Source organism: Pezoporus flaviventris, unplaced genomic scaffold (assembly GCF_033815535.1).
Source record: "Pezoporus flaviventris isolate CSIRO_AGI_PZ_B2104156 unplaced genomic scaffold, CSIRO_AGI_Pfla_v1 ptg000013l, whole genome shotgun sequence".
NCBI classification, from domain to species: Eukaryota; Metazoa; Chordata; class Aves; order Psittaciformes; family Psittacidae; genus Pezoporus; species Pezoporus flaviventris.
This window is the reverse complement of record NW_026892561.1, coordinates 31165714-31185189: the sequence shown is the minus strand read 5'-3', so window position 1 is coordinate 31185189 and position 19476 is coordinate 31165714. Positions and strand designations below refer to the sequence as shown.

The following is a 19476-nucleotide window of genomic DNA, read 5'->3' as shown; positions in this document are numbered from 1 at the left end:
CGCGTGTTGAAGGAGAGTCCATTGGACGCTGCAGGGGAGGGACGTAGGGAGAGACGACTCCGTGGGGCGGGAGGCTTCCGCGGGGGCTGCCACAGGGTTGCGCCGAGCCGAGCCGAGCCGAGCCGTGCCGTGCCGTGCCGTGCCGTGCCGTGCCAGAGCAGGGGCGCCCCGGAGCTTTTGCAGCTGCCTGTGTGGCGCCATGTGCGCATTTGGCTGAATTCAACCCACAAGCCAGCACAGCCGCTTGTGAGGCGCAGGTGTCCAGGCCAGGGGCTGCCCCACAGGCAGACATCTCCGCGGGTGGCCCAGGAGCTCCAAATCCAGCCGCCGCTGGAGAGGAGCAAAGCCAGAAGCTCCTGCTCTCTATAGCTGGGCGGGCCTCTGAACTTTTCGTTCACTGGCTTTACAGCTAACCCGCAAAGTCCCTTTGCGTCACGTGGAGCCGGTTCTGTTGCTGCCACACACACCATCAACAGCCGTCAGGCCCATAGGGCAGGAACGAGGCCCTCCAAGAATCCTGTGGTACAATGCATTTACAACACATCTGCCCGCTGACTTGTCAGTTTTCAAGGTGTACTTTCTTCATTTTTTTCCCCCCACAATAGCTACAAAGGCTTTTCTACAGTGAGAAACAAAAGTACGTTTGGTGTTTTCACACTCCTGCATGGGGTAATGGTTGTTATGAACTGCATTCTCAGCAGAAGTGGTAGGGGATGCCCTGAAAGGCATGGAAATGGGGGACCTGGCTCAAATTATATTGACTGCCTTCCCATTCTAGCTGAGTCAGAGCAATCTTGGATCCACCTTTCAGTAGATAAACCCGATTGGTATGTGGCTGTGCTGGAAAAAGAAGCCGTGTCATAGAATCATAAAGTCAGAATGGGCTGGCTGGAAGACCTTAAATTAGTTCCAACCCCACTGCCATGGGCAGGGACACCTTCCACCAGACCAGGTGGCTCAAAACCCTGTCCAGCCTGGCCTTGAACACTGCCAGGGATGGGGCAGCCACAGCTTCTCTGGGCAACCTGTAGAAGTGCCTCACCACCCTCACAGGGAAGAGCTTCTTCCTAATGTCTAATCTAAATCTTTCTCTCAGCTTAAAGCCATACCCTGCCCCCCCCCACCCTATCCCTTGTAAAAAGACCGTCTCCAGCTTTCTTGTAAGGTCCCTTTAGGCACTGGAAGGCTGCTTTAAGGTCTCCATGGAGCCTTCTCTAGGCTGAACATCAGCTCTCTCAGTGTGTCTCCATAGCAGAAGTGCTCCAGTCATCAGGGCATCTTTGTGGCCTCCTCTGGACTTGCTCCAACAGGTCCACATCCTCCTTATGCTGGGAGCCCGAGCTGAACCAGTACTCCAGGGGCTGGGTGTCTCGCAAGAGTAGAGGGGGAGAATCACCTCCTTTGACCTTCTGGTTACGCAGCTTGTGATGCAGCCCAGGAGACAGTTAACTTTCTGGGCTGTGAGCCTCTCCCCAGCAGCCATACTGCTTCCGCTGCAAGTCTTCTCCTCTCAGGTTTTTCTCCCAGAGCCACTGCAAAACATGCCTATATTTATCTTTGTATCTGGGGGGTTCTGTGTTTTTATTCTAACTTCTTATTTATTCAGAACTTTGCCTCTGGAGGAACCAGCATAATCTTCCTGCTGATTTAGTGCCATGCTTTAAGCAGCTAAATTTAAATCAACCTTCCTGAGTGCAAGGAGGATTTGAATAGCTTTTCAAACAAGTTATCCCATTATCCACTGCTAACTTTTAGTTATTGCTCAGGACCCAGAGAGCTGTAGGGCTTCCTTGTAACATTTAATTTTTCAGAAAAGCTCTATCTATGCCCACCCTGTAGATATGTGTAGTTTTAGTTCGTGCGTCACTTCTTGGCTATTACAGAGCACATATTTATGTATCTGCCAATAAGAAATAATTCCCATGCCATTCCCTCAAAGGATACCTAGAGTGCATGGTAAGATAATATTTTTTTAACCCATCATATTTTTCAGTTTATTTGCTTTGAGTCTAGCCCTTCCAATTTTGGTGGTAGACCATTATTTATAATTGATGCTTCTTTAGGAAAAAAAAAACAGTCTTTACAGAAAACCTGGTATTTCAGGAAAAAGCACTCTGCTTATGATCCAAGTCAAGACTTAATAAGTGCAAACTATAATATCTTTGAAATTCATGAATTCTAAGCTGAATTTCATTTGGGAAATTTGCATTTGTCCCATATGTATTCAAGCTAGGAGGCACAAAATAACTTACACCATTTTTCTTGACTATATAATCTGTCTGGCAATAATTTTCTTTCATCATCCATTGTGGTTACAGTACACTTTTCAAGATTTTACTCTGACAGGCAATTTATATTGAGAGTCTGTGGAAAGATGTATGGATTTTTTGATCTTGAGAAGGACAGTAGTTTGCATCATGTATATCAATCTAGTAATATGTCCTAATGGTCTCTTATTTGAAACAAATTTGGAGTCGTTTTCTGTATGACCAAAATTGCTTGGTGTAAAAGTAGAAATTAATTATTTTCTCTTTTAACAAAATATTTCCAGAGACCACGCAAACTGAAGCCAGCTTAGGCTCTCTTACCTGGCAGGAGATGAGTACTTCAGAATGAAAAGGGACATAGGCATAAAGAAAAAAAATACTCTTTTTAGAAGATGTTTATACAAACCTTGTATTTAAAAACAACCCGTTTCTGATTACAGTGGAGGCTATATCATTCCACCCCCCTTCTGCCCTTTCTCAGTTGCAACAGAGCAGAGTGGTGTCCTCCACATTGTAACTATGTCATTAGCTACAGCCGTGTATATTCTGAACATTATTTGAAACACTGTATTGTAGCATTTAAACATGTTCTTTCCCATCGGAAAACCATATTGTTAGTAGCCACCTAAATACAGTTCTTCATATCATATATTCCATAATAATGCCTTACAGAAAGGCATTGTACATGGGATTCTTAACCTGTTATCTTTAAAGAATGTAAAAGTAATACATTATTCTAGATAAATTAAGTTCCAGTCATTGTTACAATACTCAAAACTACTTTTAATTACCAAAGGTCCACTAGGAGAAGTGCAAGACTTTCCTTTTATTTTATATGTCAGATAATTTTCTAGAAAAAAAAAAATTGCATTCTGCTCCAAAACTTACATGATTCATACTGACTTTTTGAGCTCTGGATCAAGACTTCAGCTGGAAAAGTATCAAGAGCCTGCTTTATATGAGTTTTGAACCATTAGATTTATATACATGGGATATAAAGTAATGTAGAATTTGATGCTGGCATTCTATACCTGACCATATTTGTAATTAGGTTGTTAAGTTTCAACCATTTTATGTGTCCTGTCTGGTGTTCAGGTGTTCAGTTCTATTTTTATATTTAATTTACTTTAATCTGATTTTCATAATCAAATATAATTTCTTATTTTTGCAATCAACTTTCTGAAATGTAGAACACAAAAAATAAAACAGTACATGCTTAATTTCTCCCAGAGTCACTTTTTTTTTTGAAAGTAAATGTAAAGTTTATAAGAAAAAAAAAAGAAAGAAAACAAAGAAAGAAACCCAACAAAACAGACAAACAAAAACCCAAACAAACCCTACCTGAAATTCAACTAAAATCCATCTGGTGGAGTTGTGCTATAAGTTAGAAGCCTTCTGTGTTTCTTAAGACTATTCTTGTTGGCATTATCTACCTTTGTTCTCATACTGCTCTTGGCAAGAAGGGAAACCAGATTTGTTTACTTTATGGGTTTTCTCTACTCAATCCATATTAAAATATTTTTTAACTGGTTTTGAAACTCCATATTTAAAGCTACAGTTAGAAAGAACACTCAAGCACAGAGGCAAGAACCTTACCAAGACTGACTTTCAGGGTTTTGTTCGAACACACATTCTTGTTTCAATTTGCAATCCCTTAAGTTGGTTCAAAGCTTCAGTTTCAAACAAAATAAAAGACTGTTTATTCCTAGTGGAAGCAGCTTTTACTGCATCAGGACTGAGGAACTCCAAAACTCTTACGAAGTTTTCAAATGGATTTCCTCTTTAAGTAAAGTACATAGGACTTGGCCACTTATTGCAGAAATGCAGACCTGCAAGATGCATGGGAAAATAAGACTTTATTGAGTTCTGTACTGCAGCTTACAGATGGATGAAGACCACGTATTTGGCCATTCCATCAACAGTATTTCCATACTGTAAGGCTCAGCCCTCAGGCTAGATGACTGTTATACAGTTTGTGGCCCTCAGGCTTGATTTGGCCAATCTTACTTCCATCCAGACATTTCCATTCACAGAGTCACTGCATGCCATTCTGGAGAGGTGGGCTGGTGAGTGAAGTTGCCAATGGAGGAGAGAAGGCTCCTTTTCAGAAAAGTTACACTTCTCATCCTTCCTGCATCTGTGGTGGGCTGTAGGACTAGCACACCTACCGCAGAGACTGGCAAACAGGCAGACACTGCCTTTTGGGAAAGTGTCTCCCAGACCCAAGTTGTTAATACTGAAAATGAAGAAGGAACAGAAAACATAATTCTGTTTTTTATCAAGCCCCTTTTGTTCACTTTCCACAAACATTCATGCAGTTGAAATTACATTTTCATGAATATTTACCAAAAGCCAGTTTTAAAATCTCATAAACCAGTATTTGCAGGAAATGAATCTCAAATTTGCTCTGGAGCAGCTTGTTTTTATGAACAGGCAGAAATGGAAGTAACATAATTTTACTTACCAATAAAATCAGGGTATTTTTAGTCTTCACGAGGAGACTGCATTACTTATCAGTTGTGGATTATTTCTCCATTTTGTCATACAACAACAACCTTGTTTTCTCTCTTCCTCCACCAATTTTAGCAGCAGATACCTATATGGAATGAAAGTGACCAATCAGTAAGTTGTGAAGCATATTGTATTTTTTGTCATGTCAGATCCCGTTTAACATGGTCTGGAGTGTTAAAGCTATTTAAATGCAAGTCAACCCCTGAACAGCATTTGCTTGATAGGAGAGAGCAGGTTAAAGTCTGCTGGAAAGAGAGGTTGCATGTTCAAGGAAGACAGTGGTGAAAGCACATCAGTTATCCAAGGAGCTTACTTGGCTCATGCTCCGTGTCATAGAATACTCCAGCTTTTCAGCTTGTCACTCAGTAAAAACCCTGAGATCAAAGTTGTATTACATCAAAACTGTCTTTTGCACTTCACAGAACTCCAGGGCTACATTGTCATGTTCAATAATTTTTTAGCATTATTCATAAATAAGGATTTCTTTGCTTAGCCAGAGCTCCTTGTTTGATTAAAAGCCTTGGGGTCAACCTTGGGCTCAGCTAAGCACACGTAGAAACTGCACAGAGGAGCACGTGTTGAAGCATCGGAGCTTAACTGACAAAAAAAGATATTGCTGACCTTGAGGAGTGGTGGGTGTAAAGACTAGGTAATTAATTTGTGCTCACAAACATCTTGAAGAAAAGACACTTGTTTATTGGCCCTGCTTCACCCAAGATTTTGTGGGACGAGGTGTTGCAGATTTCATTACCAAGTTTCAGGCAGCTGTATAATCTGCAGCCTACACATCTGAAGGTAAAGCAGGCTGACACCTACAAAGAAAAGCACTTTTCAGTAATAAATGGAAGGGATTACCTTCAGTGCCTCCATGAATACAGCTGCAGGATAGTGTTTTATTTGTTCACTTTGTAGGGATAAAAAAAATTAACTTGTCATAAACCATTCAGATTTAAGACAGGCTTTATCCCCCTTGTTGGAGGGAAAGATTAGCACTTATTAGAGCCTAATCTTAATCATATCCATTTATAAATAGGGCTTCAAATTGTCTAAAATATTTAAACATGATGAAATGGAAAGACTTAAGGCAGCTGAAGTCTTAAAAGCAAAAAAAACTCAAAAACCTGGAGATTTATCTACAAAGATTAAAGAAGCTTTCATGGCAAAGTCCTAAGAAAATAAAAGACGATAAAAGATCAGAAGGAAACCAACAGCTTTTGCTAGTATCTGTACAGGGGAAATTAAGTTATAGATGTACTAAAATGACTTAAGAAATCATAAGCACTTAGCCACTGAGTTGCTGTTTCCTAGTTAAAGACAACAACCATTTTTCTTCGTCTAATCATTCACGTTTTGGGGTGTTTACACAGTCCTCACTTTTCATATAAAGGAGTGTTAAAGCATTCAGGTGTATTCAAGTATTAAAAATAGATATGTTACTTTTACCCAAACTGCATGAAAGAGAAAACGCAACTTATTTCTCATATGCAGATATGGTGAAGAAGGAAGAGAGTTACTCGCAGAACACAGAGTAAGGCCAGGTGGCAAGTATTGCCTTGAAGACGTTACACATTTTAGCCCTCTGAAATTTGCACCTTTGTCCAGGATCATGCTGCCCTTTTGCTTGAAAGCTTCACCATCATTAGTGAAAATGGTCTCTTATGCTGTCCTGGGTTCAGCAGTAGCAGTCATTTTTCTCCTTCTTAGTAGCTGGTGCAGCACTGTGTTTTTGACTTTCGTCCTGGGAACAGCGCTGATAACACCGATGTTTTTAGTCACTGCTCAAATGTTTAGCCTGGCCAAGGACTTTCTGAGCCTCATGCTCTGCCAGGGAGGAGGGAAAGCCGGGAGGAAACAGAGACAGGACACCTGACCCAAGCTACCCAAAGAGGTATTCCATACCACAGCACGTCATGCTCAGGATTTAAACTGAGAGTTACCCGGAAGGGCTAGTTCACTACTTGGTTGGGCTAGGTATTAGTCGGTGAGTGGTATTGTATTCTCTTCCCTTGCTATTTCCCTTATCATTATTATTATTTGTGGTAGCAGTAGTGATTTGTGTTATACCTTAGTTACTAAACTGTTCTTATCTCAACCCATGGTCAATTCTTCTTCCCATCCCACCGGGAGCAGGGGGAAGAAAGGGGGGGGGGGGGGGAGGGGGGGGTAGCGCGGGGGAGTAGACTGCATGGTTCTGATTTATGTCCTGGGCTTAAACCACAACATATGCCCAAACCTCTGAGGAGCATAGGTACAAAAGGCCTTTTCTTGAGGGCTTTTCAGTAGAGAAGCACAGAATGATTTGAGTTAGAAGAGACTTTAAAGATCACATAGTTCCAACCCCCTTGGCATGGGCAGAGACAGTTTCCACTAGACTAGGCTGCTCAAAGCCCCGTCCAACCTGGCCTTGAATACTGCCAGATATGGGGCAGCCACAGCTTCTCTGGACAGCCTGTTCCAGTGCCTCACCACCCTCACAGTAAACAACTTCCTCCTTATACCTAATCTAAATCTCCTCTCTTCGGGTGTGAAGAGCAGGATGGATATATAAGCACGGTGATATCCACTGTTGAGAGGTTTTACTATAGTATTTATTACCAAAAATGTCTTTTTCCAGATGTGTGCATCATGAGATATATCCATCAAGCCTGAAGATTACTGTGTCAGTTCTGCTTTCAAAGAGATAACCATTTTTTGTCTGGGTAGACAGGGGAATTGGCAGTTGGGTTTTTATGGAAAGGTAGGCTGAATTTGGCTTGCTCCTTCTCCTCACCAGTTACTGATCTATGATGGCACATTTTTAAACGCCCAAGGTTATACAGATGTGCTCCTGAACTCACCTTGCATCCATTCCTTTCTTCCTCAGATTTGCAGCACTACTTGTCTTACATGAAAGTCCAAAGTCTCTCAATGCTGCTTTTCATATACCCATTTTTAAGACTGTTTCTGCCTTTCCATGACTTGCCCTTAATATAGGTCCCATATAGGTCTTAGCTGGTTTAGGGCAGCATTTACCTAAACTTAACTGAGCAGTTCCAGTGTTTGAAGTGGTTAATAACTTTTTGCTTTGAATTTCACAACTGCAGCATTTTATTCTTTCTATTCTGGAATAAAAAAAAAAAACACCAAACCCACAAAAACACAACCAAAAAAAAAACAAACCACAAAACCCCAAACCAAAACACCAAAAACCAGGAATCAGGAGATAGTGACATCTAAGATTATTTTTTATTACAATGATATACATGATCTTCCTAAAAGGACTGAAACTAAAAAATCTTCAACTGAACTTTATATATTGAGATTCACTTGATATGGTTAGTGAGTGCACCTCAGTTTTGCAATTCATATCTGTAATAGCTTTGGAGAGTTTCTTTAAGGCTTATCAAGGTATTTTTATGTCATCATCAATATTTTAATCAAAAATTGGATATGAGGAACAGGCAGCTTATGCATGAACAACAATTAGCTTTAGCATCAATACCAAATTATTTCCCATAACCCTAGTAGAAATAGTTCAACAATTTCACATATATAAAAAAGTGAGAGAATATGATGCACACACACAAAAAAAATGCAGATCACAGTCATGTTTTATAGCCAGAATGCCAACATATCATCTTTTAAAGAACTATCACTTCAATTGCTTACAAATATGAGGAAATACAGCTTATTCAGCATGTCTGTAGGGGACAGAAAGAGATGCTTCTCTACAGAAGAAGGTTTGAATATAATCATTAAAATAATTCTGTCTAGCAAAAGTTTGCAATTTTGCTTTTGCTAGCTTTGCAAGACTGCAGTCTTGCCAACTGTTGCTACATTTTTACTGTTCATTTGTTCCAGCTCCTGTATATTTAGTAGACTATGTGCAAAACGTCGTAAGAATGGCTTGGTCTGCTTGTATCAAAATCCTTTCATTGCTAAACCACTGCAACAGCACACTGAAATAAATAAAAACAAAAGCTCAGATGCTGTTTTTCTCAGCTTACATGGATATCAGTTCTTAGAAGCATGGGTCATATTGCTATCATTTCTAAGTTGCTGAATACCTTTTAATAAGCTGTACAGAAAGCACTGTTATCACCAGACAAACGTTACTGGAGTCACATTGAAATCAGTGCTAGGTGGGTCAGAAAAGCTGACTGAGCAAAACCCATTGTGTATTGTCAAGGCCTTTGTTATGCTAAAATAAGAACTCACCTGATTCCTGTGTTCAAGTTGCTGGGAAACTTTCCATGATAAAAGATCTTTGCAGCTTTTCCAGTTCAGTAATCAATTCTTGAATTGTTTTCAGCAGGCCTTCAGAATTCAAAAGGTCTAGAGAAATTACTTGTATTAGTTCTGTACAAGTTTTCAAGATGTAAACTTTCAAAAGATTTCTCTCCTCCAACAATTTCATAACAGATATGCTTAGCTCCCTTTAGGCACACAGCTCCTAGGGTGGTATTTGTGTCTCTGGATAAGCTATCTAAATGCAGCACACAATGGATGGGAGAAGAAAGCATCTCAGGAAGGTGACCTAAAGCAGTGATTGTGCAAATTCTTTCAGTCTATGCAAGAATTTCTTGTTTTGGTTTTAAGAACTACAACTGTGAATATATCTGCCTCTAAAATACTCAGCTCCTTATCCCTCAAAAAAAAAAAGGGGGGGGGGGGGGGGAGATTCTGATCATCTCAAAGAAGCCTCTAATAAATATTTTTGACCTCCCGGCAGACCCTCCTTTCCATAATGAGCAACTTAGAAACATCCTTGGCTCTCCTATTAGCAAGCAGGTTTTCCCAGTCTCCTTCAGGCTTTGTTCCTGTGCTTTGTTCTGAACTGTCATTGTTGGCCTTTTTTTAAATTATCACCATTATTTTTTTTTCCTAATTGTGCCTGCTTTGATAACAAAGAAGAGATAAAGCCTTCAAAACTTCAGAAAGAGATGTTTTATAATCCCAGTTATGTTAGGCAGCTGTGACCAGCAAGCTGTTCAGACCAGGACACCTTTGAGCAGAAACTGAACTTTGGGAACATTAGTATCAATATCAGTGATCTATTTTCCCTGATTTTACATTATGATTCTGGACTTAGGTATCTCAGTTCTGCCTGAATACTGGTAAAGATGCCAAAGGTCTTTACTAGATAGATTTTCTGTTGTGCTTTTCAGATAAATCTATTTACAAAGTGCTATAATTAAACATAATCATTGTAAACACTGGTACCCTACAAATGAGCCCTCTCTCCAAGTAAAATTCTACTAAAGCCTACAAAAAAGTACTTGCTATCTCATAACTACATAATGGTGTGGCTGCTACAGTACAGGGGGTGGCTGCTGTCTACATCTCTGTTAAAATTCCAGCCTTGGTCATGGCTCCACCAGAATTTGAGATGAAGCAATTAGCATATGTTAGGTATTTCACTACAAACAAAGATGTCTTTATAGTGTAAATTTTGTAGTCTAGTTATTGGATCATTACTGAGGAACAATCAAAAAAAAAAGTCAGAATATTTATCAGGAAATTGCTGACAATACCACAAATAAAGAAGAAAAAGATTCAAGTTGTGTGTCTAAAAAAAATTCAACAAATAAACAAGCAAACACAAACCAGCTGTTGCATTAAGAACAAAAGAATTAAAAAAGGGGGAAAAGGAAAGTTTCACTGTAGAAGAGCTTCACTGGAGTCCCTTTTTGTCCCCCAAAGCAATAGAAATTAATCATCTCTGCTGGCATGCCAGAGTTAGTTACAGACTAAAACTTTAGTCCTGCAAGTAAATACAAGTGAAGATCTTGCTTTTAGAAAACTCCTATAAAAATCATTCTAGCAGAGGAATAAGATCAGGCATTTTCTTCCAATTCCAGCAAGATGAGAAAGGAAAGAATTAGATATTAAGTCACAGTGTGCATGAATTAATCAATATGGAATTTGAATATATCTCCATGATAGTTGTATTAAGAGGAACAGAAAATTATTGCATGAGCAAAGAATAGGCTGCTAGAGAAAAAGACTTTTTACTCTTAGTAAAATACTTTGTTAAATCACAGGTTAATGACAAATGAAAATTATAGGGAGAAAAACCTGCATCAGTCTTTATATGGGCACTATGTAACATACATTTTCTTTAAGGACCTAGCACAAATAAGCAGCAATAGTAACTGACTTGAAACAGTGAGTGATTTTAACTTCTTCCACTCAAGACTTGGCATTTCATTATAAAACTTATGCACAGGGCATATTGTAACTATATTTGCAACTATATTATGTTTAAACTATAGTTATTACTTCCCCTGCAAGCATTTGTCAAACAGAAGAGTTGAAATACCCCATTAAAGTAAGAATGGATATGCTCATGAACAGCAGTTAGCAACTGAAAATGACCTAGTAACAAATTAAATTTTGATACTAGCAAACTTCATCATTAAAAAAAAAAAAAAGGGAAGTTATCCTCAACTCCTTCTTAGCATCCTTGTTAAACGTAGTAAATCACATTTTCTGCAGTAGAACAAGTTGACAAGCAGCTTAAGGACCAGAAAACTAGAGCAGAAGTTTAAGGCAAAATTAATATTCCCAAGGTGTAATACAGAAGTGGTGACAGCTGTCAGGGCCCAGCAGCCCAGAGTTTACTGATGTTCCACAGTCCAGGACTCTTCCCAATTCTTTGCTCCCATACCACAATATTTGGAAGTGGCAGTGTTTAAGACCAGGTTGGACAAGGCCTTGGGTGATATGAATTAGCGTGAGGTGTCCCTGCCCATGGCAGGGGGGTTGGAACTAGATGATCTTAAGGTCCTTTCCAACCCTAACTATTCTATGATTCTATGATTCTATGAAGTCAAGCGAGCAAGGTTCTCAGTATGCACAGAGCAGGGGTTCTTGTCTTCCCTGGGGTGGATGGCAATGAGTCCAGGATTGAGGACCTGGACCTTCTGCTTAGCAAAACCAATGGAAAAATTCCATTAAATTATGAAAAGCAAGATGAGAGCTTGATACCATTAATAGCATTGATATCATCCTAATAATTCTTTATGTTAAGCCTTCAGTGTTTACATCATGAAAAAAAAACAAAACCCAAAACACCAAAACCCAAAAGATAATGGAAAGAAGTCCAATACCAAAGATATGTTACTGAAGTGAAGACTTACTTCTACCACTTCCTCCTGAATTTCAGTAATTCAATATCAAATCAGATGAACTCTAATACTTTTTTCTACTAAGATGGACTTTTTTGTGGCTGTGGCAAAATCTGATGTCATGGTTTTAAGACAAATGTCTAGAATAAAGGCAAAAAGTTTTGTCTAGTAATTGACAATTAAGGCAATAACTAATACTTGATATATGTGGAGAACCCCATTTATATTAAAATACCAGTTCTGGGAAAAATGCTGTGTTGATACCTCAGTGACAGAGAGCTCTTTCTTAGTAAGACTGCTCATGAGCAGCACCTGTGCTGACGCTGTTTCACTCTCCTGGGCAGTGGAACTCACCGGAACAACCCTAACCTGACCAAAGTCTTCACTCACAAGCAGGTATTTTTTATTGTTTGTCCAGAAGAATTATAACAAAATTTGCCAACATTTCGTATGACAAAATTGCAACGGTATCAGGCATTATCTTTTAAATAACAACAAAATCTAAAAGCAGGTACCATATGAAGTCTTTCCTCAGAAGCCTGTCATACCTGTCAGAAATAAAAAATATCTTTGCTTGCATGAGAAGTATTGATAGGTGTGAAAATAGTTTGTGTTCACAGTAAGAAGTTGTGATACATGGCAGTGTATCATTTTGCAGTAGACTATTATTTTTCTATTAGGAGAAAACTATCCCTCAGAGTCTAAAACCTTTTATAGTAAAAGAAAACTTCCCTGCTAAATGTCAAATTTCAGATTGCAGTAATGGCAAGGTGCATCATTAGGAATAATTTACAAGACAGAGACATTTTCCTTGGTGAGTTCCCAATATCACAACTCCTTAAGCTTTAGAAAACACCATTCAGTGTAATAGTATTAAGAAATGCTTTTGACGGCTGAAAATCTGAAGATCACCAGTGTTTTCAGAGCAGCTTAGCAGCTTTCCTGTCCTTTACAGATTAGCCGTTCATGTGAACAGGCCACGGTGCTGCTGATTTCCAGTTCCACCAAGCAAAGTCTTGATCTGTCATGGAGTATAAATTCATTGTAAACCAAACATTCAGGACATAGGGGAAAGCGGAGGATACTGGCAAAAAATGATTCCACAAAAGCTGTCGAGAATTTACCATCTGTTTTGTTTTCTATCCAGGTACTTCTGGGCTCTGAACAAGCTTTTGTGCCTTGGAAATTCAACAGTTTTAAAGCCATCTGAAAAAAATTCCTCGTTGCTATGGCAATACCATTCTTTCACAACAAATCCTTCCTGAAGGTGAGGACATTGGCAAGATTAAATGTAAATCTTTTTTATTTTTTGACGGTGTGACAGACAAAAGTGGCCAGAGCAGAAGGAGAATTCCTCACCCCCAAAATACACATTACTAGTATGATCTTCATTCAAACAACATAAAGCAGCTGCATGATAGTGTTGTTAGCTATCCACAAAACGCATCCATAATCCCCTGAAACTCACAGTGCAGTACCACTGATGCTGCTTTGTGAATGAATTTCAATGTCCTGAATGTTGCCTTCAATGCGTGGAGGTCTGTTTTAATGAAACAGAAAGTTGAGAGAGATCAATACTGATCTCCCCTTCCAAACAGCCCATTAGTGCAATCTTTGTAAAGGCAATAGGTAAGGAAATAAGATGTCTGTTAAAACTGGCAACATCCTTGGCAGGTTCACATAAAAGAGGATGCCTTGCCATTTTCTGGCAAACCCCAGCAGGAGGAAGATACAGGCTCACTCTCCCCCCTGCCTTTTCTTTTTTTTTTTTTTTTTTTTTTGCATGCACTCTCTGCCTGCATACCAGCACACCTCCAGCTAAAAGTACCCCAGGTCTGGGCCTCAAGATGAGCAGTACAACAAAAAGACAGACATGGTAACACTTCAGAACCCTCCTATAAATACAATCAAACGGCTACCAACGCCACTGTCGACCCTGGTTGTGTAGAGTGGAAAATAAAATGAAGCCACCCCTTCGGCATTAAGAGCTAATCTATCCTTCTGCAACTCAGACATCTGCAGTGATTTACGACCAAATTCATTCCACCCCTAAAATGCACTTAACATCACAAACAGGCTCAGGGGCTACTCAAAAAAATATTAAAACACAGTTCAGCATAAGCATGGCAAATCTGTCTGTTAACCTTATGACTTTCTTCAAAAGGCAATACTGAATAAAATTAATTTCAAAACATGAAAGAAAGCAATTTAAACATAGCGTACCAATGAGATCTTTTGGCTCTCTAATAAATTGATGTCAGGAGCTGCAAATTCAATGTGTTTGACTGATCGCTTTTCAGCATGGGTAGCATCTTAGAGAGACAGGTGATTTTTTAAGTCACTTGTGTGCTTTAGCTGTCATTATTGAGTGTACTCGTATTTTGAAATCTTCAACTTACTGGCTACGTGTTTTGTTCTAATTTTTATTTTTGAAACCTGAATCAACTGCAGTTCCAAAGCATCTCTACTGATGTCACTAGCATTACAGCTAAACTGCTTTATGCCAGTCAATCATTAGTTCAGTTTATTACAGCCCGTTTTTTCCTCTCTTAAGTTCCATACTCATCTTACTCTCTTTGTCATTTTTACAGCCTTTGCAGGATATCAAATTCATTTAGGGTTGCAGCCACCTACTGTCACTGCTCTGCTCATACCATGTTATATCACAAGGCAGTCTGAAAAGAGACTTTCCCATCAGTGACTGACTGCAGGAGTCAAAGAGGTGGTGTTCAATGCACCTTGTCTGTTTAAGTATTTCTAATGGTGGGGAAACATTGTGATAGCTAGTAATCACCTGTCTGAATGAATAGGCCTGCATCATAGAATTTTGTTTGTGAATACATGATAAAAGACAGGTTATTCCTTGGTAATTTAATTGGCTTTAGAGTGTAAGAAGGCTCTGGTAGGAAACAGTGGTTAAAAGCAGCATTAAACATACTGCAGACTTTTTATTCTAAGTGCAAATCAGTGACTGTACTTGTTAAGATTGTATTAGAATGATAAAAAGTAATTAGAATAGACTTACTGCATTTCTATGTTTTGAGATGCAAATACTCTTGCTTTAAAAAACATTAATTCATATTTTCCATGCAGGTTGCACACATTTTAAAAGTATTATCAAAAAATGTAGAATTGCCATTTGAAGTTTTGTTGTTGTTTTTTTTTTCAAATCGTTCACTGTCTGTCTTACTTTTCTGAAACAAGCCATTTGAAAATACTCATTCTCTCATCTGAGAAGAGAGTGGAACTACATCCCCTTTCAGGCACAGGACCATAATTTGACTCCAGAAATCTCTTGTGATAGTAACAAATGTTTCATTCCCCCAGCAGTTTTAGCAGGGAGCCTGTGGCCAAAGTTTGTACACTGGACGTCAGGTCATAACTGCACATGTATGGCCACAAACCTTTCATAGGTACCAAGTCCTTTGGCCAAGATGTTGTGGGAACCTACAGCTTCGCTGCACAAGCTGGAGCTGAAGAAATGCAGCATAGCAGTCAAACACTACAGTCTCCAGCTGTCACCTGCCCCATCCCATCATCAGCAAGACTGTAGCTGAAGGACTGCCTGCAGAACACCAAACACACACTATGCATCCGAAAGTCACATCCTAGAATCCTAGAATGGTTTTGGTTGAAAGGGAAGACTACCTAGTTCCAACCCTCCTGCCACAGACAGGTACACCTTCCACTAGACCAGGTTGCTCAAAGCAGCTTGGCTTCCAAGTACTATGCTTATCTGAGAAAATTAAACAGCTCTGATTTACTTAAGTTTTATTGCTCAGTGTCTTCAGCACATATATAAGGAACTTTTAACTATCTTTTGGGAGCTCTCTCTCTGACCTGTTCTAGGTCACTTTCTGCACATCAGCTTTCTAAAGTAAACCTCTGTATTGGAACAGATGTCAGATCTAATCATACAAAAATACCTGTAAATGAAAGATAACATTTGTATTTGTGGTTCTTAGGCGTATCGTTTGGCTTAAGGTAACATATTCCTTGAAATGTCCCACTGACAGACACAATGAAAGTTGTTTCACAACTGAGAGTTTCTACCCTCTTGAGAAACAAGTTTGATGATTGATTTGTTTCCCTGATTAGGGCAGCAAATGCTATACACACAACTGTTGTATCACTCTGTCGTGGTTTAAACCCAGTCAGGTAACTCGTTCACTCACTCCTCCCCTCTTCTTTCCCTCCCCCTACTCCCAGAGGGACGGAGAGGAGAGTCAAAAAGAATGCAACTCCTACGGGTTGAGATAAGAACAGTTTAGTAACTAAGGTATAACACAAATCACTACTGCTACCACCAATGATAATAACAATGATAAAGGAAATAACAAGGGAAGAGAATACAACACCTCACCACCAACCGACTGATAACTCGCCCCCCCCCAGCCCGACCAAGCACTGACCCATACCTCCTCCAACCCTGCCGTCTCCCAGCCCTTCTGGGTAACTCCCAGTTACATCCTGGGCATGACGTGCTGTGGTATGGAATACCTCTTTGGCTAGCTTGGGTCAGGTGTCCTGTCTCTGCTTCCTCCCAGCTTCCCCTCCTCCCTGGCAGAGCATGAGGCTCACAAAGTCCTTGGCCAAACCAAAACATCATTGTTATCAGCTCTGTTCCCGAGCTGAAAGTCAAAACACAGCACTGCACCAGCTACCAAGAAGGAGAAAAATGACTGCTACTGCTGAACCCAGGACACACTCTTACACACAGTACCGAGCATGTACATCATTTTAGTTACAGTAAAACAGTCTGTTGCAAGTAGTGAGTGGCTCTCACAGCAAATATAACCTGGATTTTCAAATGTATAGTGTCTTCATCCATAATTTGTAACTCAAGATGACTAAAGACATTGATATAAATCTGACTTTAAGTGACTTTTAAAGAATTAGAATTTTTTCACTGAAGCTAGTAAGTCCAAGTCAAACTTTCCTTCAGAAATGCTAGTTTCAGATATTGACTTAGAAGGTGACTTTAAAAGGATCACCCACACCCTATTCCTCCACTTGGAGAAATGACACAGCATGTTTATTTTCTTGGAAATCTTATTTATCACTGGACAAGTGCTATACAAAGAAATAGGATATCTCTAATGTGTTAACCTGGAGTATAAACTTCAGTCACATTAGGGAGTGGAAAGCAGGGCTTTTGAAAGCATCTCACTTCAACTTGTTTGAGAATCCTGCGCCAAATCCATAATCCTGTTTATCACCTGCACTGTCCGAGAGGCACCCTCTGAACAAGAATAAAACCAATGAGACTCTTCCCATTTACTTTAATCGACTTTGGATCAGTGCCAATACATGTTAAGACAAATATATATTTAATTCAGTCAAAATTTCCAAAACAGCTTCTGTTGAGATCAATAGCAAACTCTCTGGTCTTCTGGGAAATGAGATGAGGCCTACTTTCACTGCTCTGCTGTACTGCTGAAAGCTTAAGCAAAAGTAACCTGGATTTAGGCAGCAGTAATACCAAACACTATTAAAAATATTTCTCTTTCTTCTGTTAATAGCTGTCATTACTTGCTGTTGCAACACTCTCCCATGTGAATAACCACCACTAATACATCAACTGTTTCCAAAAGTCCTTTAAAGGATTAACATGTATGACTACCTGGAACAGTATCACACCTCCCCACCGTTCAGTTTCAAAGTAGATTTGCCTTGAAAAATAAAGACTACAAGGATACAGCTAAGCTTTTGGTGAAAAGCAATTTGATTAATGCACCAAGGCCCACAAGGGGTGAGTGGCAGCTGCCCTCCTGAGCCAAGCAGCATTAGCTGCGCTGCCTGGTCTATCTTCAGTAAGAAGCTAATGGAGAGAACAGCATTTCAGTTTAATGGACTGATGAGACCTTAAGAAATACTCACTTCTATCTCAATTTATCTGAGTTTATTTACCTTACAGCCATTTCTGAAACAGAGTTCAGAGCTCTGTATTTGAAAGCCATGTATTGCACAGGGTTTCTGATAATCTTGCCCTTCGTGGCTCCATAAAGAGCTGCTTTGTCCCGTGTCCCTTTCCTTTCTTCCCATAGAAAAGAAATCAGAAGCAACTTCTGTCATCTTCCTTAGCCAGCACAGGGGCTGCAATTCAGCCCAGCCTTTATCTGGGGCACACTCTGCAAATGCAAAAAAAAAAATTCCTCAATCTGTAACTAGCTGAACAGGCATATGTGAACAAAACAACTTTAGCCTAAAAGCAATCCAGTCTAACCCAAAGAAATATTGTGACATTAAAAGTGCTAGAAATACATGATAGAATGTCTAGAAAGCTTTTTTTCTGGATAACTTTGAGATAAGGTTATTCTCACTTATGGGAGTCATCATGAGCACATTGAAAGTCAGTAATGAATTATTCAGTCTGTGTGTGCTTTATTCTATACCAAGAGCATTATTTGTGGCCACTTTATAAACATTCATGTCACTCTGTGTATTTGAAATTCAAGCTTGCTCAAGCTTTAAAGGAAGAGAACGCTGTAAATAATGTTTTAGAAACCTCTGAGATTGACCAAAAATGTTTTTCTGTAGATAAAGGTGACACTAGTTTAAAGTTCAATATATTTCCACCTCCTAGGACTAGAGGCAGGACTTGTGGGAGGGCAGGAACCTTCTTTGTGCAAGAATATAGAGATTCAATTTCAAGCACTGAGGACAGAAATAATCAAACCTAAGTCACTGGTACAAGCAAAGCTGCTGCCCATTTGCACCTCAGACATACACAGCTCTGATCTGGGGCAGACGTGAAACAATTTCCTTCCATTTCTGGGAGGCAAGAAAGGGCACTGCTACAGCAGAACAATTTTTAAAAATTGGCCTCTGCTTGAAACTCCTCAGGTTCGAAATTAAGTTTAACCAATATGAAGAAGTGTTTTGTGTGAACATCAGGCAGCCAAAAGGGAAAGGAGCCTCTGCTCCCACTGTGTGGGCAGATACATCTTTGTCACCCTTCATGATAATAATCTCTCTGACTTTTCACACCATCTGACCGTACAGCAGTTGGGCAAATTCTGCCTACTTCTACCCTGCAGTTAAGACTCTTCTGTTGATCTTCGCTGTACACACCTATCTATATGCTTATCTGTAATACATGCTTGTTTCATTACTCTATGCCATTTTATTATTTTATCTAACTTAGAGTTTCTCAGGATAGTTTTTCACTGCTTAGAAAGCATCAAGTATCTAGTATGCGTGTAATTGAGGTCCTAAAGTCATTAAGGCAATAATACAAGGAGAGCTGTAAAAATATTATCAGAGAAAACACAGAGAGAAAATATGAGATACAGTTCTGGTGGGGGAAAAAAGACTTTAAAGTTCTATTGTTCAGGTCTTTTGTCTCAATTACTTAACTCTCCTCAGCTTGCTTTAATTCATGAAGTTGTGCCTGATTCTTATTTCCATGCTACTAGGTGCTAAAATGGCTCTGAATTAAGGAACATATATTTGATAATACCCATTATTGTGTTACTAGGCAACTATGTTCCCGTAGGAGGAGATTTTATTTACTTTGATATTTACATGATACTGGAAAAAAACAAGTTTTTACCTTGTAAACAACTATGCAGTTGAGGTTTTTTTGA

General features: G+C 39.5%; 1 long non-coding RNA gene across 2 annotated transcripts; it reads left to right on the top strand.

Annotated features, from left to right (window-relative positions):
• The first annotated feature begins 441 nt into the window (after positions 1-441).
• LOC133268205 (uncharacterized) lies at positions 442-14922 on the top strand. Of its 2 annotated transcripts, none has more exons than XR_009742993.1 (3): positions 442-571; positions 13035-13154; positions 14488-14922. It is a non-coding gene; the product is annotated as an uncharacterized LOC133268205 (long non-coding RNA). The 2 variants fall into 2 exon arrangements; XR_009742992.1 differs by having other exon boundaries at positions 492-637.
• Positions 14923-19476: the final 4554 nt, after the last annotated feature.